The sequence below is a fragment of the Balaenoptera borealis genome (genome assembly GCF_965194805.1).
Source record: "Balaenoptera borealis genome assembly, chromosome: 3".
NCBI classification, from domain to species: Eukaryota; Metazoa; Chordata; class Mammalia; order Artiodactyla; family Balaenopteridae; genus Balaenoptera; species Balaenoptera borealis.
In genome coordinates this window covers 68,798,552-68,815,910 of record NC_138866.1, presented here as the reverse complement: position 1 = coordinate 68,815,910, position 17,359 = coordinate 68,798,552, and the positions used below count along the sequence as shown (strand labels likewise).

The 17,359-nt window shown below is 38.9% G+C and overlaps 1 protein-coding gene across 4 annotated transcripts in view; it reads left to right on the top strand.

Annotated features, from left to right (window-relative positions):
* Positions 1 to 14,173, top strand: part of FOXG1 (forkhead box G1) — a 28,612-nt gene extending 14,439 nt beyond the window's left edge. For 2 of the 4 annotated variants that reach the window (XM_082384161.1, XM_082384159.1), the window contains 2 exons: positions 4,223 to 4,366; positions 13,800 to 14,173. The gene's annotated coding sequence lies outside the window, so the exon portion shown is untranslated. Of the gene's footprint in view, positions 1 to 1,070; positions 1,229 to 4,222; positions 4,367 to 13,799 lie in introns of all 4 variants that reach the window. The other 2 variants (XM_082384160.1, XM_082384162.1) reach the window with 2 other exon arrangements.
* The last annotated feature ends 3,186 nt before the right edge of the window (positions 14,174 to 17,359 follow it).

Below are 17,359 nucleotides of genomic sequence, written 5' to 3'. Positions count from 1 at the left end.
CTTTTAATTATACACTGGGAGCTCTGATTGCAGGTTGGAAGACTAAAATCGATCATTCCTGCATCGATAGTGTTGTCTATTACTGCATTGATTTGTGTTTATTTATGCAGAGACTTTCAGTTATTTACTTACATATTTCAGCATCTGCCTCTTGATTATTATCGCAGGTTGGTTTTAATGAAAGAGCTTATATAGGAAACACATTTGACAGATCAATTTTATGTAAACTTGGTAGTGAATTGTGGCAATCCAAAGAGCTTATGAAATTACTTATTTGTACTTGCTTTTTAGCAATTAGGAACCTGGCTCTGATTAAAATCTCACGCTACTCGAAAGCTTCCATTCTTCTCTTCAAACATTGTACTTACGTGTTTTAATAAAGTAGGAAAACAGATGACTTTATGATGTTAGATATGATAGAATGAAACTGATGAATGTATCTTTTTCCGTTAACATGACTAGGTTACCCTCATGACAATAAGGTGGCCATTGGGTTTACTAATGCTATCTTATGAAAAATCAAGGAGCAATGGGTTTTGAATATAGAAATGGCAATGTTTTCAAACATCTGTTACCTCTAAGTTATGCCAGGGATACTTATACTGAACAGGATATTCTAGGGTTCTTCACTACATATTAAATGCATATATACACTCATATATTCTATTATTAAGTGTATATATACAATTACACCTTATGAAGATTGGCATTTCTCTTGAACTAACAGCTCACATGTGAATATTATGCATCAGGGTCCTTTTGAACAAATACGACAACTAAAGACCACGGGTGTGCCTTTTATATGTACAAGGCAATAGTGGGAGATTGAGATGCATGTGTGTTTGTGCTTCTCTTACTGTCATCACAAAATGTTGAAAGATGATTTGGAAATAGAAAAACAAAAGTGGCCGAATTCATCGAGGGCTATTTACTTCTGGCTTTATAGGTCTTTTATTGAAATTTGGAGGATGAATCCTTCCTCACTAATAATTTGCAATTCATCTACCAAATACGGTTAACAGTTCTATTCTTCATCTCCCACGTTTCCCCCCTCCCCTGTATCTGCATAGAATTATAGAGAGGAAAATCAACCGAATTCTTTCTTGGGAACGAAAGGGCCTTGAGAGATGGAATTACTCTCCTCACCCTGGCGGGTTTTCCTGAAACTATCCTCAGCATCCACACTATGAGAGGTGGAGCCTGGCAGTCAGGCGGCTGCAGGCAGAAGGTGGGCGAGCTCCGGCTCCTTAAGCTTTGCAGAAGGTTGAAAGGAGGAGCAGAGGGAGAGCTTTGAGTTTATTTGGTCTATTTTATTTTCCCGTCCCGTGCCAAGCCCTTTAAGTTAACACAGCGATATGGCCCTTTAGAACCAAGCACTCTCGGCATTCTGAGATTCCAGAGCATCAGATGAACGGGACTGGGACTTAGAGCTAAGCATGCTCACCCACCCCTCCCTCCATCTTTTTACGCACGCACCAGCTCGTCTTCACGTGCATCAGGGTAGTGGACAGTGTTGACTTGAATTGCTCTCGCTCACTCCAAGCCTTTCCTGTGAATGAACCCGAAAACACTCGACAGGTCGTGAATAATCGTTTTAATGAGTGTGCAAAGCGTGTGACGGGGTGCACCGAGCTGTCGGGTTAAACAAACAACTTGTACCCTGACCAAATCCGATTGTTAAAGTGCAAAGTGATGTCAGTACCATTTCCATTGCCCTTCAGAAAACCACAGATCTGACACGCGGGAGTCCAATTTTCTCCATTAAAGAAAAATAACAATATTTTCCAACCGTGTATGTGATCTTCTTTAATATTAATCTGAGCCAAACAAAACCTCATTTGCGAATCAGAGAAGTAGTCGTGTCACTGCCTCAAAAACAGATCGAAAGAAAGAGAAAACAAGGAAGAAATCAGAACAAATCTAAGAAGTCTGACGGAAGATTTCTTTTTGATAGCTCACACATCATTGCTGATCAATGTTGTATAAATCTTACACACACACACACACACACACACACACACACACACACACACACAGTAGCTCACTAGAGGCAAATATCAAGTTAACTGCATCTAAACAATTGGAATTGATAATTTAGTCCTGTATTAAGATGGAAGCTCCCAACCTGTAAAGACTTTTTTCTATTGAAAATTTAACTGAAATATTTGCTGTTTATATGTTAGCCTGAGAGGGAATGAAGGGATAAGTAGTTCCCACATTTATGCTTTCAAGGAAAACGGTTTGGACAAAAGCAATATTAAAGGAAACTTGATGGGCCACCACCCTCTAAAACAATAACACAAAGCACAGTGAGCTCTTCACAAATCACACTCTCCCCTTTTTTTGCACAACTGTATTGGGGAAATAGTTTTGTTTCTTTCGCATCTAGTAAAAAGATCTACTTACTTGAAATCAGCCACATGTGCTCCTTTCCTTGTTCATTCTTTTACCTTCTTTCACAATTCCAAACATCAAATACCACATGAAGAGTTAGATAATAAAACCTCAAAAGATTTTTTTAAAATTCCTTTTACATATCCTCTCTGAAAATTTTGTGAAGAGAAATGTGTAAAATTTTCCCCTGCTAGCACCTCATATACATTCACAAATCAAACAAAATAGCCCAGATGCTTGGAAATCAGTGAATCAGTTCCAAATAACTAGCTCCTTCAACTCAGTAACAATATAGAGAGATTAAGGTTTATATTTTCATTGGATTAAATATTATAGGTTACATATTTTTCTTCAAAGACTGAAAACATATCATGTCCTACACTCTGAAAGGTTATTTGTCCTCTTATAATTTTAGTCAGCTGGTAGAAATAAAATGTTAGGGATATTGTACATTTGAATATGGGAGCTCAGCAGCATTTGCTCACTTAACTGCTATTGGATATGTTGTCATCTACCTATCTGTCTTTCTGACCATCTATTTCACATACGAATATGTCAATATACAACTGACTGCAATTAAATGAATTTACCCACCTAAAACATATAACTGAGGTATTTGACAGAGTAAGCAATTTCTTATGGATGTCGTTGCCGTTTTGTTATTATGGTTGCTAGTTTTTATACATCTCTGTCAATTTAGCCCCAGTTGGGTAAATGGAAGGTATTGAAATTCAGTTTCCATCATCAAAACTTGGAAAAGACAACCAGTAGTTTAGGACAGTGTTTTTGTTGATTTTGACTGTTATCTGGTGAATGTCTATATCAGAATATCAATTCAGAACATCCTTTAATTACTAGGAAATTTGACAAAAATGACTATCAAAAACTAGGGGCTTGCATTTTTTAAATTGTTTTAAATATTTTTGGACACACAACAGACTGTGCAGTTATTACCTAAACAGATTTCTTCTCTGTGGGCTGACTGAGTTGAGGAATTTTAGTAGTGACTGAAAGAGCCACATCCATTTCTGTCTTAGATTCAAAAACAGCAAAGCTAGAGGGTATGTCTGTTTTTGTGTGTATATATGTAGTTAAAGAACTACACTATCAAAACATTAATTATATTTGAAAGAGAGCAGAGAGCTTGTTGTGGAGAGAATTGCATTGTTGAATTTATATTCCATGGAATGTGTCTGTGGAGAGGGCTGAAATTGTATACCTGTCTTATATGATGCACCCTCTTCAGTGAGGTGTGTAACAAGAGGAAAGAGACGAAGGAGGCAAACTTGGAGGGGAGGGGTCTTAGACATTTGGATGGTCCTGAGCAGAGGAAATTCATGTGCAAATGCAAATCACATGAAGAACAAGCCTGGGGTCTTTGTTCTCTGTCAACAAAAACAAATATAATTTTTTCCTTCTATCAAACAAATCACAGAATGATCTTAGCTGAATTTGGAGCAGGGCAGGGGGAGAGATGGAGTGACTAAGAATATTCCAATTATCATAGTTCAGATCCCCAAGTCCTGTTTATTTCACAGCTGCCAAATTTTATATCCAAAATTTAGATTCTCTTCCTCCCAAATCCTACATTGGTATGAATCATCCCTGATCATTTTTAGTTTTTGGCTTAATTACTAGTTTTCTACTTTAAATTACCAATAAACTAATTAATCTGACTAATCTTTCTAAACTTCTGTTGAGTAGTATAATAGCAGCAACAACAAAAATAAAAACAAAAACTGCAGCAATAATGACAAAAATAAAATGTTAACAATAATGCACACAATAATAGCAGAAACAATTTAAAAATAATTTCTCTGGCCAACAGGATGAAGATGGAATCCATTTCAGTCTGAAATTTGTGTTTCACAGCTGCAGTTGGACATTCCTCTGATTTCTTGTTTCACTGTTAGATGGATGATCTGTTCCTGCCCAACTCGTGTTCTAATAGAGACTCCCTTGGTCTAATATGGTAGGTTTTTATAATGTCATTGAGTACTTTTGTGCCCACTCCTCTTCATTGCTATGGGCATGTTCCCCTTGGACACTGTTCCCAAGTAAATCAACCCGGGAAGGAGGCTGGGAGCAGAGGCAGACATGTGAAGGCATTCTTGAGTAGAAGGACCTGGTGCCTTCTGGCTGGAGTTCTGCTGGTGAATAGGCAAGTTGTCGTATTTGGGAATCACGTTCACAAAGCTAAGGAGTTTGAGAAGGGCAAAGTAACTTCGGTTTCATGAATCCAAAGAGAATACTGGCCCTGAGGAACTCAGGTCATTGGGCAAGAAACAAAAATTAGAAATTAGGGCCCCCTGGATGAACTCTTGATTCCTTTAGGGATGGAGGGATGGAAAGGGGACAATAAAGTGTAAGGGGTAGAAGTGGAGGGAGGAGACCAGGCTGAATATGTTAGCAGCCAGTGGGACGCTAGCTGGTAAAGTTGACCCATCTCCTTAGGAGGAGGGAGAGGTGTTTTTGTCAATTGTAAACTTGCCAAGGTTTATTGTTCTGGGTTCGAGAACAGCCACCAGTTCCTGAGACTAGGCTGGAAAGAATATGCCAGTGAGTCTGTACCTGCAGGCATCTAACTCTCCTCTCAGCCCAATGTTCTCCCTATCTCCTGAGCCCCCTGTGCACCCCACCCCCAAGAAAAAGGAAATGAAAGAAAATAAAAAGTAGATGGGGAGGGAATTAGACTCATTTTTTTTTCAGGCAGATGTTGGGGTTAAAGCAGGTTGTTTGGTAACTGCTTTCATTTTGGAGGGGAAAGAAAGCTGGTTAGGAGAGAAAGGGTGGTTGTGGGAGAGAAGAGCAGAGAATGAGATAGAAATTCCTTGGCAGCCCAGGAGCTAGGGCCAAATGGAAAACAACCTTAGCAACAGAAGGACAGTTTGAGAGCAAGGAAGGGTGATCATAAAACGTTTTTGCATTGTTCTGTTCCTGCAAATTAATGTAGCCCTGAACATTTATAAGAAAATGAGATCTTCATACCTTGTTAAAAAACAATTACAAAAAGAAAGGCATAACTATCAATAGCCACTTTTGTCCTCAAAAAAACTTTTTTCTTTAGATATTACCGTATACACACAATCCATAACTAAACCGAACGGTAGTTGAAGGAAGAAAGGGAGGGGGAAGAAGAGAAGGACGCAACTTCCCTGCTGGTCGTACTGTGCATCTATCTCTTCACCTTTCACAGCAGGGAGGTTGAACAATCTTTGTTCATTTCCATCTAGTCTTTTCACTTAAAAAATGGATGAAAATATTCCAGTCCATGAGATTGTTTTTCACTGAAGATCAGCAGAGAATGAGGAGCTTTCATTTCTAGGGGTAAATTCACTGAGGTGATGCTCAGTCTGCAGTGGAGAAAGGCGGCCTTGGCTGGAACTGTGTATGGCTCTGCCCTTCAGTGGTACCCCCAGGCTTTCTCTGTGCACTAAAAATAACTAGTAACTACTAAGTTCACTTCGATTCTTCTGGAAGTACAACTCTGCGACTTGAAATCCAACTGGTGCTTTCCATATAAAATCCAACTCTAATTAAAATAATATTTTATGGAAAATGTTCTTAGTTATTGTGATTGTTTTTTATTCATTTGAATTGTTCCTTTGATTAAAAGGCAATTATCATTTGTTTCAGTAAGAAAATTAAAAGAAATCAACATCACCAGTAAAAGTAGCCCTCAATCCTGTTAGGTACACCCCCAAAGTATGGCTTTTAAGAAGTTTCAAACAATTTGGATTTAATTGTATGTAACTGAGAACCTCTGAGTCACTGGAGACATGCCTAACTAGAAGAAACTAAGTCAATACTTTTGTAATGGGAATATTTGACAGAAAGTAAAGAAACAATAAAAGCAGATATTTCACAAAGTAGTAAAAGTCATGCAGACATTCACCTGCAATTCCGTTTATGCACCCATTTAACAAAATTAGTAGGCTTCTATATCCCAGTATCGTAAAAACATCTTTAGCCAACCTATATTAATGCTTATGCATATGTATTATATATACCATGCTACATATAGCTCAAATATGTACATTTATTTTTAAGTAGAAACTAAGAACTAAACAAATATTAGCATTTCTAACTTTTTAACCACCTATAATTGGTGTTTATTTGTGATCTGTAAACACCGAAGGAAAGCCAGAACCACGACATTCTGCTTAGGCTGTATTATGAAGCAAATATAAGTTTCTTTCTGTTTTGGGGTGTGCAAGAGTGAGGAATTTAGGACTGAGTGGCACTAAGATCTATATATGTTTTCAGTAAGCCAAGATGTAGTAATTTCATTCTTTAAACATTCACATTCTATAATTAAATAAAAGAAATATATACACTTTCAAAGACAGGAGAGGTAAGTCCAAGTCAAGCTATTATATCTCACAAAAGGAATGGTTTCAAATGATGCTAACATTTTTTTCCAGCAAAGAATTTTTCAAGGCAGATACAGCCAGATCTGTTGCACAAGTGGCAAAACAATATTTTAAAAATGGTCTGTGGGGGGATTTAATGGACTGATACTCTTTGAATGTTTATGATGAGTAATACTCCTTTGAAGAGTGTTGTGTGACTATCACACTCCTTAAAAATGGGGGAGGGGGGAGAAGTTTGGGGGGGGTGGACGTGTCCAAGGCTCCTAACTATTGCTAAATGGTGGAAGGATGTGACCTGTGTAGAAAAGGAAAGGATTCCGCGCCAAGAGGGGAGCTGCAAAAGTCTATTGGTCCTATCATGTTTATTTTCTTTTGGGTACACATTTCAAAAACATAGCCTTTACATTAGGCTCTCATTTGCAGTTATGGCTTCACAGACAGTAGCCAGCTTGTATTAAAGTGCAATCCAATGCATCAGTCCAGTTTTGAAAAGAAGACGATGGACAGGAAAAATGAAGTGACGGTCTTATCAATGAAAGTCTCATTGGCAGTTGGAAATTAGGGAAGAAGGAAGCTTCAAAACAGGGTAGTGGGAGGAGAGCAGTACTCTTTAGGTGAGTTTTGGGAAGATGCTACGTAAAATACTGTTCAGAAATTGGGATTAATCGAGCAGTTTAAATACAAATCTGCCGGAAATCGTGCTCTGTGCAAATGAAAATGAAGAAATTTATGCATATTCTAATTTTCCCTCTTTGGCTGCTATTTTGGAGGAAAAGACTTCTTTTGCTGATGGTGGGACTTTTTTGTTCTGCACAGGAAATGTGTAAATGAACACAAATGTGTGTATGTGTGTTTTTCCCTTTCCATTTCTCTCCTCCGTCCCTCCTCCCCCTTTCAGCAATCAGGAGTTGTTAGGGTCCTACAGATCCTAGGGTTTCTCCCCATTCCCAGGATGACCGGGAGCAGGCAGGGCAGGGAGGGGAGTCAGGGCTCCTCTGGGTCACTAACCTTTGGAAATTACCCTAGAGTTTCCATTCCATCTTTGGCCATTCAAAGAGAGTAGAGAGTGAGGAGGAGTCATACATTTAATGCGATGAAAAATCATCTCGAAAGCTATTTCTTCTCACAACCGAATTCCCAGTGACGACTTGGTTGGGGAGATCTCAAAATTGATCTTATAAGCCATGTTGTGCAGATCCATTAACTTATCAGCGCCGAGTTCAAACACTTTCCCTCTCGCGCCTTTGGGAATACACAGGGCTGGTGCGTTTTAATTATATTAAGACCAGCAAGAAACTCTCTAGCTCTCCTGTTCTGATGTAAGTCGCCCAGGGCTGGGAACAAGTGAAGTGGAGCGCTCTAGTCGTTCTGTGTTCTGTGGAATATGTCAGGGACTCCTGAGACGGTCCAATGAAGTGTGTGGGATGAAGGCAGGGGCGGGGGTGAGCCGGTCCCTGGAGAGAGGGAGGACGGCCCGGGGGCTGGGGGTGGGGATGGAGAGGGAGGAAAAGAGAGGTGCTCCCTGTCCTCTCCCTCCGCCTTTGCAGGCCAGGCCGAGAGCTTCAGAATTAATGCGGGGTCGAGAAAGACAAACAGAGACAGACTCCAAGTTTCTATATCTTCTTTTCCACACCCCAGATAAAAACCCTGGAGCCAACTTTCTTCTTAACAATTTAGTTTGAAAAGGGCCCCACGGTGCCCCCTCCGCCCCCACCGCCGCTCGCAAAGCGCCGCGCGAGCCCGGGGCGTTCGCCGAGGCCGGAGACGGTCCTCTGCCCGGGTCCATCAACCGCTCCGCCGCCCCGGCCGGGGGGCCTCAGAAAAGAGGGCGGCCAGAACAAAGCCCCCGCTACGAGCCCTGCCTCAGATACATTTTCAGTGGCCCCGTTGGAACCCCGGACCCCCAGAGCGCCAGCTTATTAACACCCACCCCGCCGCCCACTCCAGTCTTCCTCCCTCGGGAAGCGGGCGCCGCGCGGCCGACGCCGGGCAGGGCCGCACCCCAACCCCGCCCGCGCGACTGGGGGCCCGGGGCGTCCGCTCCCCTCCGCATACCGGTGTCGGGGGAGCAGATTTGCCCAGGAAAAAGCTGGGAGAGGAGCGCGGACCCTCGCTGCAGACCTCACGTCAAGGTTACCGCCACCTCTAGGAACCTCTTCGGAAAAGCTCCAAAATGTCTATTGTGCAGAAAGCCTGCTGTGCCGCGATGGGGCCTGGTGGTCAGAGAACCCCCTGAGGGGCCTCGTAAGGTCTCGGTGCTTGAGTCAAGCCCTGCCCAGGCCCATTTCTCCCGCGCCCTCCAGGTCCTGCACTTCCGGTTCCCCCGGGGGCCATGACCTTCCTCTCCCCAGCACTTCCGTCCCGTGGGCTTCTGCGCTCCCGCCCAGTCACCGGGCTGAGGGACACCCCTGAGAGTTGTTTTCTATAACTTTCCCGTAGCTGGTGGGAACTTTACCTGTTCCATTCATTTTTTTTTATTTTGACTTTAATTTCTTTGCTTCCTTAAACTTGAGGGTGAGGGTGGGGGGCGCAGTGGAGGAGGGCCAGAGGTTGAGAGAAAAAGCCCATTGAAGATCATTTTTTTTTTTGTCTTTTCAGATCACCACCACCCCCGCCCCCCCTCGCCCCCCCCCCCTTTCTGAATTCCCTGCACCCGTTCACATCAGCAACTGAGATTTAGGCCTGCTTTCCCGTAGGGCCTAGGGCAGTGTCTGCACTTAGTAGGCATGCAATAAATGTTGAAAGAATTACTGAATAAATGATGCTGCTCCGCTAGGCACATGGTGCTTAGGGATAGTAGGTATCCTCAGAAAGCAGCTGGCTTTTGCCTTCCGGTGTTTTGTTAAATTCAGTTGAGAGGTTGATAAATAAATGGTTTTTACGGGCATTTTGATGTTTTTTAGGGACTCCCCCAAACAGTGGGTGGAAATCTCTTAGAGTCATTGAAAGTGTTTTCTTGAACTTCTTCATACGTATGAGATAAAATGCTGTGATTTTTAGAATGTGGGGTTTATCAACCCTTCTGTGGCTTTTCCTTTCCATTTTGCTTCTTTTTTTTAAGTTTTACTTTCTGTGGTAAGAGGTCAAGGCCTTATGAAGTTAATCTCTTGTAGCTAATTTGAGGCAGAAACTAAGAGATTTCTCTTTTGCTTTCCTGCTATGTTATAGTTTAATCCTTGCCAAAGAATTCAATCCTATGTTGTGTCTTCTGCATCGTTCAACTGTTCTTGTTCTTTACGATAACATTTTTCTAAAAAATGCTATAAGAACTTTATGTAACCAGGAGAGAAATTTCATAGTTGTGAACTTGTGAGACTGGATTCAGTCAGTCAACATATATTAAATGCATATTCTGCTGAGCACCAGTTGTGTAATCTATAGACTAGTCCCTAGGGCATTTAATGTCCCACTCTCATTGACTGTAAAATAGTGAAAATATATAACCAATAAGCTAATAACCATGAAAGTAATTTGAAAGGTTATAATTGCTAATCAAAGTTAAAGTGTATTTAGCATCATTATTAATAGGCATCTGAGGGATACAAATAAGACCTGTTCTTATCATCTGGGAACTTACAATCTAGCTGGGCATAAATAATGTGAATGTAAATTGATAGAAACAGCTACTAAGCAGTATTCAGTGTCTGGCATATTGAAAGCATTCAGTAAACAATTGCCTCACAAATTAATTTGCAGTCGTGTCATTCTTTTAACAGAAATATGATACTGATAAGAAATACAGGAAGGATTAATTAGGAAAACTTTCATGGAGAAAATGAATTTGTCCTTAATGTGCCACATAGAAAGATTGGAAATGCAAGCTGTTTGTGTTCAAGGGGGGTAAAGGTGGCATAAATGGAGAATGAGAAAGATATTTGATGAGATGGAGTTTGGTGGTAATTTGTAGGAAACCTTAAAGATCATGCAGAGGAGTTTGTATTTGATAGTAGAGGTGATGGAGACCTGTGGTGGCCCTGTGAGCAGAGGATGGCATGATTAAAATTGAGATTTATATTTAAAATGACTCTAGCCAGCAACTGAGTATAGTGAAAATTGAGGGAGACAGAGTATGAGAAAAGATTTTGGTGCAGTTCTGGAATGGGATATTACTACAGAGTGACTGTAGACAGTCATCATTAAGCCCTTTCTCCCCAGTTTTTATACAAGGAAATTACATTTAAATGATAAAATCAGTAATGAGTCTTGAATAAAGTAAGAGCCCCAGGCCACTGGAATAAGCATTACCACGTTAATCTTCATTGTTGGTAGTGCTAGGGGATGTTAGGTGTTGACTGATGATGACTAATTTCAGGATATCTTCATCAGCAGTTAAAGCTCAAGATATCTTTCTCATTTAACATATTTACCCACTATTCAGTTTCAGTGGTTCTCAACTGGGTGTGATTTTGACACACCTCCCCCACCCCCAGCAGGCACATTTGGCAATGTCTGGAGACATTTTTAGTTGTAACAACTGTGGGGCTACTGCTGTCATCTAGTAAGTAGAGACCAGGGATAGATGTTACTAAATAACTTACAATTCAGAGGGGACCCCCCATGACAGTGAATTATCCGGTCCCAAATATCAATTGTACTGAGGTTGAGAAACCTTCAGTTGTGGGAATGAAGCCTGAGCTCTAACTCTGGAGAACTACACAAGGAGTCCCAGAACCTAACTTCTATTATAGTAACAATTTTGATTGAAGAAATGTTTTGTTTAGTGAGTCAAATGTACCTCTGAAAATGGCAGTGTCTCTTCTTAGCCTTGAGGCCTTAGAAATAGGAAAATCAGAAGGGTACCTGCTTGGATTTTCTACTTTTTATAAAATGGAGTTAGAAATCTTCCTTAAGGATTTGTCATCTAAATGTTATTTATTAAATTAATAAAATGTGCCTCTGAAGTTGCTTAGCAACTTACAGAAAGCTTGCTTTTTAGAAGTTCATTTGTTTGTTTAAAACTAGGGTAGGTTGCGTATTATTAGCTACATTACATAAATCAACAAAGAAATGTACACTGAAAATGGAATAAGATGTTTCAACACATTTTCTGCTCTCATGTCTGGCAATTAAAACACTCTAATTGTCTCGTAAAATTGCATCAAGTATTCGACAAAAATTATTTATGTATGAAACTTCAAAATAATATTGAGTCTGTAAGAGAACCAAAGGGGGAAAATTCAGCAGGTTTGTCATAAAGTATGTGTTTATCTTAACCTTTCTTCTTCAAAAATCTTATCTACTAAGTACTTTTATCAGACACTAATTATACTCTTTCTGAAAAGAATTTCTCCAACACCCTTCAGTGCCTGCACCCTTTAATCATATCTCATTACATCTACCTAATCCATATCTTTTTCACATTTCCAGGGCTCATTAACAGTTTTAAAAGCTAATCTTAATCTTGGACATTATTATTCCTTGTAATCGAGATGAAAATAATGCCAATAATATTTTATTTCTAAAATGCAATGGATCATTTAAAATTTGTTCTGAAGCCATTTCTTCTTTAAATATTAATGAGAAATTAACTTTCATACATGCATTAAACTATCAGGAACAGTGAGATGTGTCTGAAAACCCTGAAGCACCTTTTCGAAGGAGAAGTTATTTTTATAAGCTGTTTTAACAGTGGATCATCAGTCACTTTGAAGGGAAGTGATCCTTGATTAACAGTTGGCTGATACTGTGCTTCCACAGATGTGTGGCAATAATACAGGTGCTACCTATGAAACAGGACAGGTAATTCATAGTATCTGACGGGTTTTTTTCTGATTGAAAAAAATAAAATCGTAAAGCCTTCATCTTTGTGTATAACCCCATTAAATTGTTGTAGACAAGACAAACCAAATGTCCCACTCAAATGATGAACAGTAGGCACCATGTTTCCCATAAATTTAAAGAAATGATTGTGAGTATGGCTAGTACTTTATTCCTTTTGATTTTCCATTTTTAGAAAAGAAAATGGATCAAATGTGCTGTTACATGACTAAAGTAGAGCCTCACGATGATGACTTTTTAGGACTTGAAAGTCAAATCCTGCCTCTCAGAGTATAACTGCATGGGACTAACATGTTATTCTCAATGGAAGATTCCTCCACTATTATAATTGAGATTGTTTCTTGAAAGTAATCTTTAAGTGTCTTAGGAAAAGTTTAATGGTCTGTTATTTATTTATGCACATACCATTTAGCTATAGTGTTTTTAAAAAACCACAAAAGTCATTGTCCAAAAGAACAATTTTTGGACAAGTACCTCAAGTTATGATTCAGTGGTAGTGAAGATGTAATAAAACTTTAAATCTGCTCTTTTTTCCCATTCATTAGTTCTGCCAGACAGTACAGTAATTATCTCTTATTTCAGGTGTTTAATTAGACATTTCTTTAGTTTTTTCCTTTGGAATATATTTTTTTCCTTATAGAATTTTGTGATTTCTGATTTCTCTCCATTTATGTGGTTCACGTTGTTGTTACCTATAGGAAACTGTTATTAAGCAGAATCAAGTGACAGCTAGTGAGTTTGCTGTGTCTTATCTTTTGCAGTGGCTAAGCACTGAACTGAGTAGTTTAACTGAGTAAGATTTTTAGGATCTGTAAGATAATGTTTTTAAAATCACTCTTTTGACATTTTTTCTTTTAATTTCCTTACTCATCATTTTTGGGGAGGGTAACTTTGCACATGCTCAATTAAACACAGCAAGTTTTCACGTGTTCTTTTTTGCTTTACTGAAATAGCTTGAATATTCAGATCTTATCAAATTTTTACAATGACACCATAGACAATGCTTACTTTAATGGAATTTCCCTCCTTTCATTATGAATGAAATTAGTTCCACTAATAAAAATAAAGTTTAGTATACAGTATACTATAACACAATTTTTAAAATTGCAAATACAGTATTAATATAGTTTAAAATTGTTTTTGCTTTTGTAAATTAATTTTTATCTTTGTCTATTTCTCTCTTATTATTAAGAAGTTTTGCCTTTTTTGTACTGATCATCTATTTTCTTGTCCTTTCCATGTTGTTATTTTCAGAGGTTTCTCATAGGTCAGTACAATGAAGGTTGATGGCACAATTGTTCACTTTGAATCAAAGGATATCTATTTATTGGTGTGCTGTTATCAATCAGAAGTTTCCAAATACGTGTTCTCCAATTCAAAGAAAAGTAGCTGGATCCAGGCAAAAATGCATCTGGGACTCCCTGCACATGATGCATCTCCGGAGAAAGTTGCTTCAGCATTCTTTTTTGTTTTTGTTTTTGGAACACTTCTTTCTACAGTATACTCCAACTACTAGATAGGTTCCTAAGTTCATCCAAATCTGTCCCATGTCTGAATTCTTGGTCCTCTTCCCACCCTCTGACTCCACAGATAAAGAAGAAATAATAATAAAGGAATGAAAATCGTTTGTTTCTGTCTGACTGAATCATTCCAGTCCTGAAGCACCCTGGTAGGTTAATTAGCCCTATTACTGTATTTACTATCTCCCACACACTTATTTGTGGGAAACTGGTCCTCTTGGCATTTACCTAGGTGGATAAGGGAACATTAGGAATGCGGCACTGGACTTTGCTCTTGAAATGCATGGCACCGTAGCAGCATAAAGCTTGAACGAGCTTAGTTTTTCATTGACAGGGTACAAGTGGCATAGCATCATCTTTCCCGGACATTGTATGCCAGTTATGATTTATTCTGGGCCACACTTCCTTCCAGAGCTAAAGTTCTTAGTATGGGGTTTGGTACCATCATAAAGAGAAAAATGGTGCCTCTTGTAGGAAGAGTTTGGAGAGCTTTACCCCAGTAATCAAGGTGGTTAAGATGATTAACTGAATCCTGTGGATATACTGCTTCTACCCTAAGTGAAAGAAAAAGAGAACAGCTGCTATTATTTATTCTCACTCATTTCTCACAAATAGCCATGATTCTTCAGTGAGCATTATCTTATCCTGGAATTAATTCTTTCAACTCTTGTCATGGTGTTTTGTTCTTATAGATTATAATAGAGAGGTATTAGCAAGAAATTTGAAATAAAGGACACAAGATGAGATTGCCTTTCGATTGTTAAATTTCAAGAGCAACACAAAACAAATCAGCACGCGGGTGTGCAAAGTTATCTTAAAAGAACAGACAAATTCCTGTGCAGCAGGGTTTGACATAAACTAATTGAAGGTATTGACATATCTGCAGAAAGAATTTTAGCCATGAAAGCAGATAAAGGAAAGCCAGAAGCAAAGTAGGCAAAGCCTATGCAAGTATGGTTCAGAGATGAGGGAGTGGATTAATTCCATTGGACTTCAATCCCAATGAAAGGCCATTCCTGTTGTGAATGTATATCAGGCTCTTTAAACCTGATGCTGTTAAACATTCTATCCACAAAAATATCTTCTTTCTGAATCCATGTCTTCCAAGCAATATTTGGATTATTATTTGGCTTCCAAAGTATCTTTGTTCTTAGAATATACACTAATCACATGGATTTCAAATATTTCATTTGAATATACACTAATCACATGAATTTCAAATATTTCACTTATAACAGCAGTTACCTTTAGGTGAGTAATTATATCCCAGGCCTTCAATGAAGATCTATTCATTTAAGTTATTCATCATAAATGAATAATTTGATTTCTGGGTCAAAACATTACTGTTTTGATTTGATGATTACTGTATATCTACCTTTGATAGATGAATACATTTTTGGCATGTTGATAAAATCAGAGTGTAAGGTTTCTACTATGAGGGGCAGATCCAGAACTATACTTGCTAAGGTCAACCCTTCCTGTCAGTCTTTCCTGTGACCTACAAAATGAACATATTCAATACAACTATATGATTCTGTTTGTGTAAAGGATAGTAGTTGAAGTAAATTACAGTTGATCAAACAATAATTGGTTTGGACCAAATATTACCTTCAAAGTAATATTATATATTAATAGGAGTCAAAAAGACTTTTTGAGTTCTCACTTACTAGCTGTGAGATCATCTTTACTTTTATGGACATCAGTTTCCTCTGTAAAATGAGTATATTGTCAAAACTCCCTCATATAGTCACTTTGAAATTAAATGAGATAATTCATATAAAGTGCTTAGCACTCAGCCCGGAGTATGGTACGAAATGAATGGTAGCTAATGCTTTAAGCAGTTATCACTAAGAGTAATAATAATATCATAATAAGATGACATAAGTTCAGCACACGATTGGGGAAGCAAGGCTGTGACAGGGACCAATTGCAGAATACTTGAAATCATATAGTTTCTAAGAACTATGCTTACTCTAATATTTAGATCCAGTACAGTTACCACTTTTGCTTTCCTCTGAAGTACCAAATTTTATTTTGATCCCCTTTAATTCTTTATTATTCATAATATTTGAGAAACAGATTAAAAAATGAATGAATAATCTTCTAGCCTTTCTCAGGTCTCAGTGGCTTAATACCATGAAGATTTATTACTCCTTTATGTCATATTCCTTGTGGGTCGGGTAGAGAGCAGGAGTGGGTTTTTGTTCCATCCAGTTCCATTCAGTCATTCATGGACCCAGGAATGGCTCTGCCATCTTCTAGAGCCCTGGAGTCCTCCACTGGTACTCTGCATTGGGTAGGGAGGGAGGAAATCTTGTTGAGGATTCTGAAAGATAATACCTATTCCATTGGCCTGAAGTCAGTCACATTAGGCCCAACCTAATTGCAGGGAAGGTTTGAGAATATAAGTTAGTTATGTGTTTAGGAGGAATAAGAAATGGGTTTGCTGAACACATAGCATTATCTCTGCCTTACCAACCAACCAAACATTTCCACCAACAAAACTAAGTCTTAGGATTCTTCTCTAATTTTTCATCAATTAGTTAAAAATGGAGAGGAACTCTTGCCTACAAAATTTATTTGCGCATAATTTTATAGAGCTATGTATCTCCTTTTAGAAAGCCTTTATCAACAGGGATTCATGTCTAGGAAGGCTTTCTACCACTTTTTTTTTTTAAATTAATTAATTTATTTATGGCTGTGTTGGGTCTTTGTTTCTGTGCGAGGGCTTTCTCTAGTTGCGGCAAGTGGGGGCCACTTTTCATCGCGGTGCGAGGGCCTCTCACTATCGTGGCCTCTCTTGTTGCGGAGCACAGGCTCCAGACGCGCAGGCTCAGTAATTGTGGCTCACGGGCCTAGTTGCTCCGCGGCATGTGGGATCTTCCCAGACCAGGGCTCGAACCCGTGTGCCCTGCATTGGCAGGCAGATTCTCAACCACTGCGCCACCAGGGAAGCCCTCTACCACTTTTTGATAAATTTTGTTCTATAGGAATTCCCTGGGTTAAATTTTTGTGGAGCATTTATCCTACTTTATTTTTACTTAAAGCTTGTATACGTGAAAGAGATTATATCCTCAAATGAGCATTTTCCTTGCTTTTATCATCTTGTGTCATTATCCCAACATTCTTTTATTATAGTTGTTATTGAGAGCATACTTTCAGATTTACCATGGAGATAACCGTAAAATAAGTAAATAGTGAATTGTTTTGTTAGAATGAAGTATAAAAGTCAATGCTTTTAAGAGGTTATTTTGTTAACTGCTATTTCTAAGTGACTACGGTACTCAAAAAACA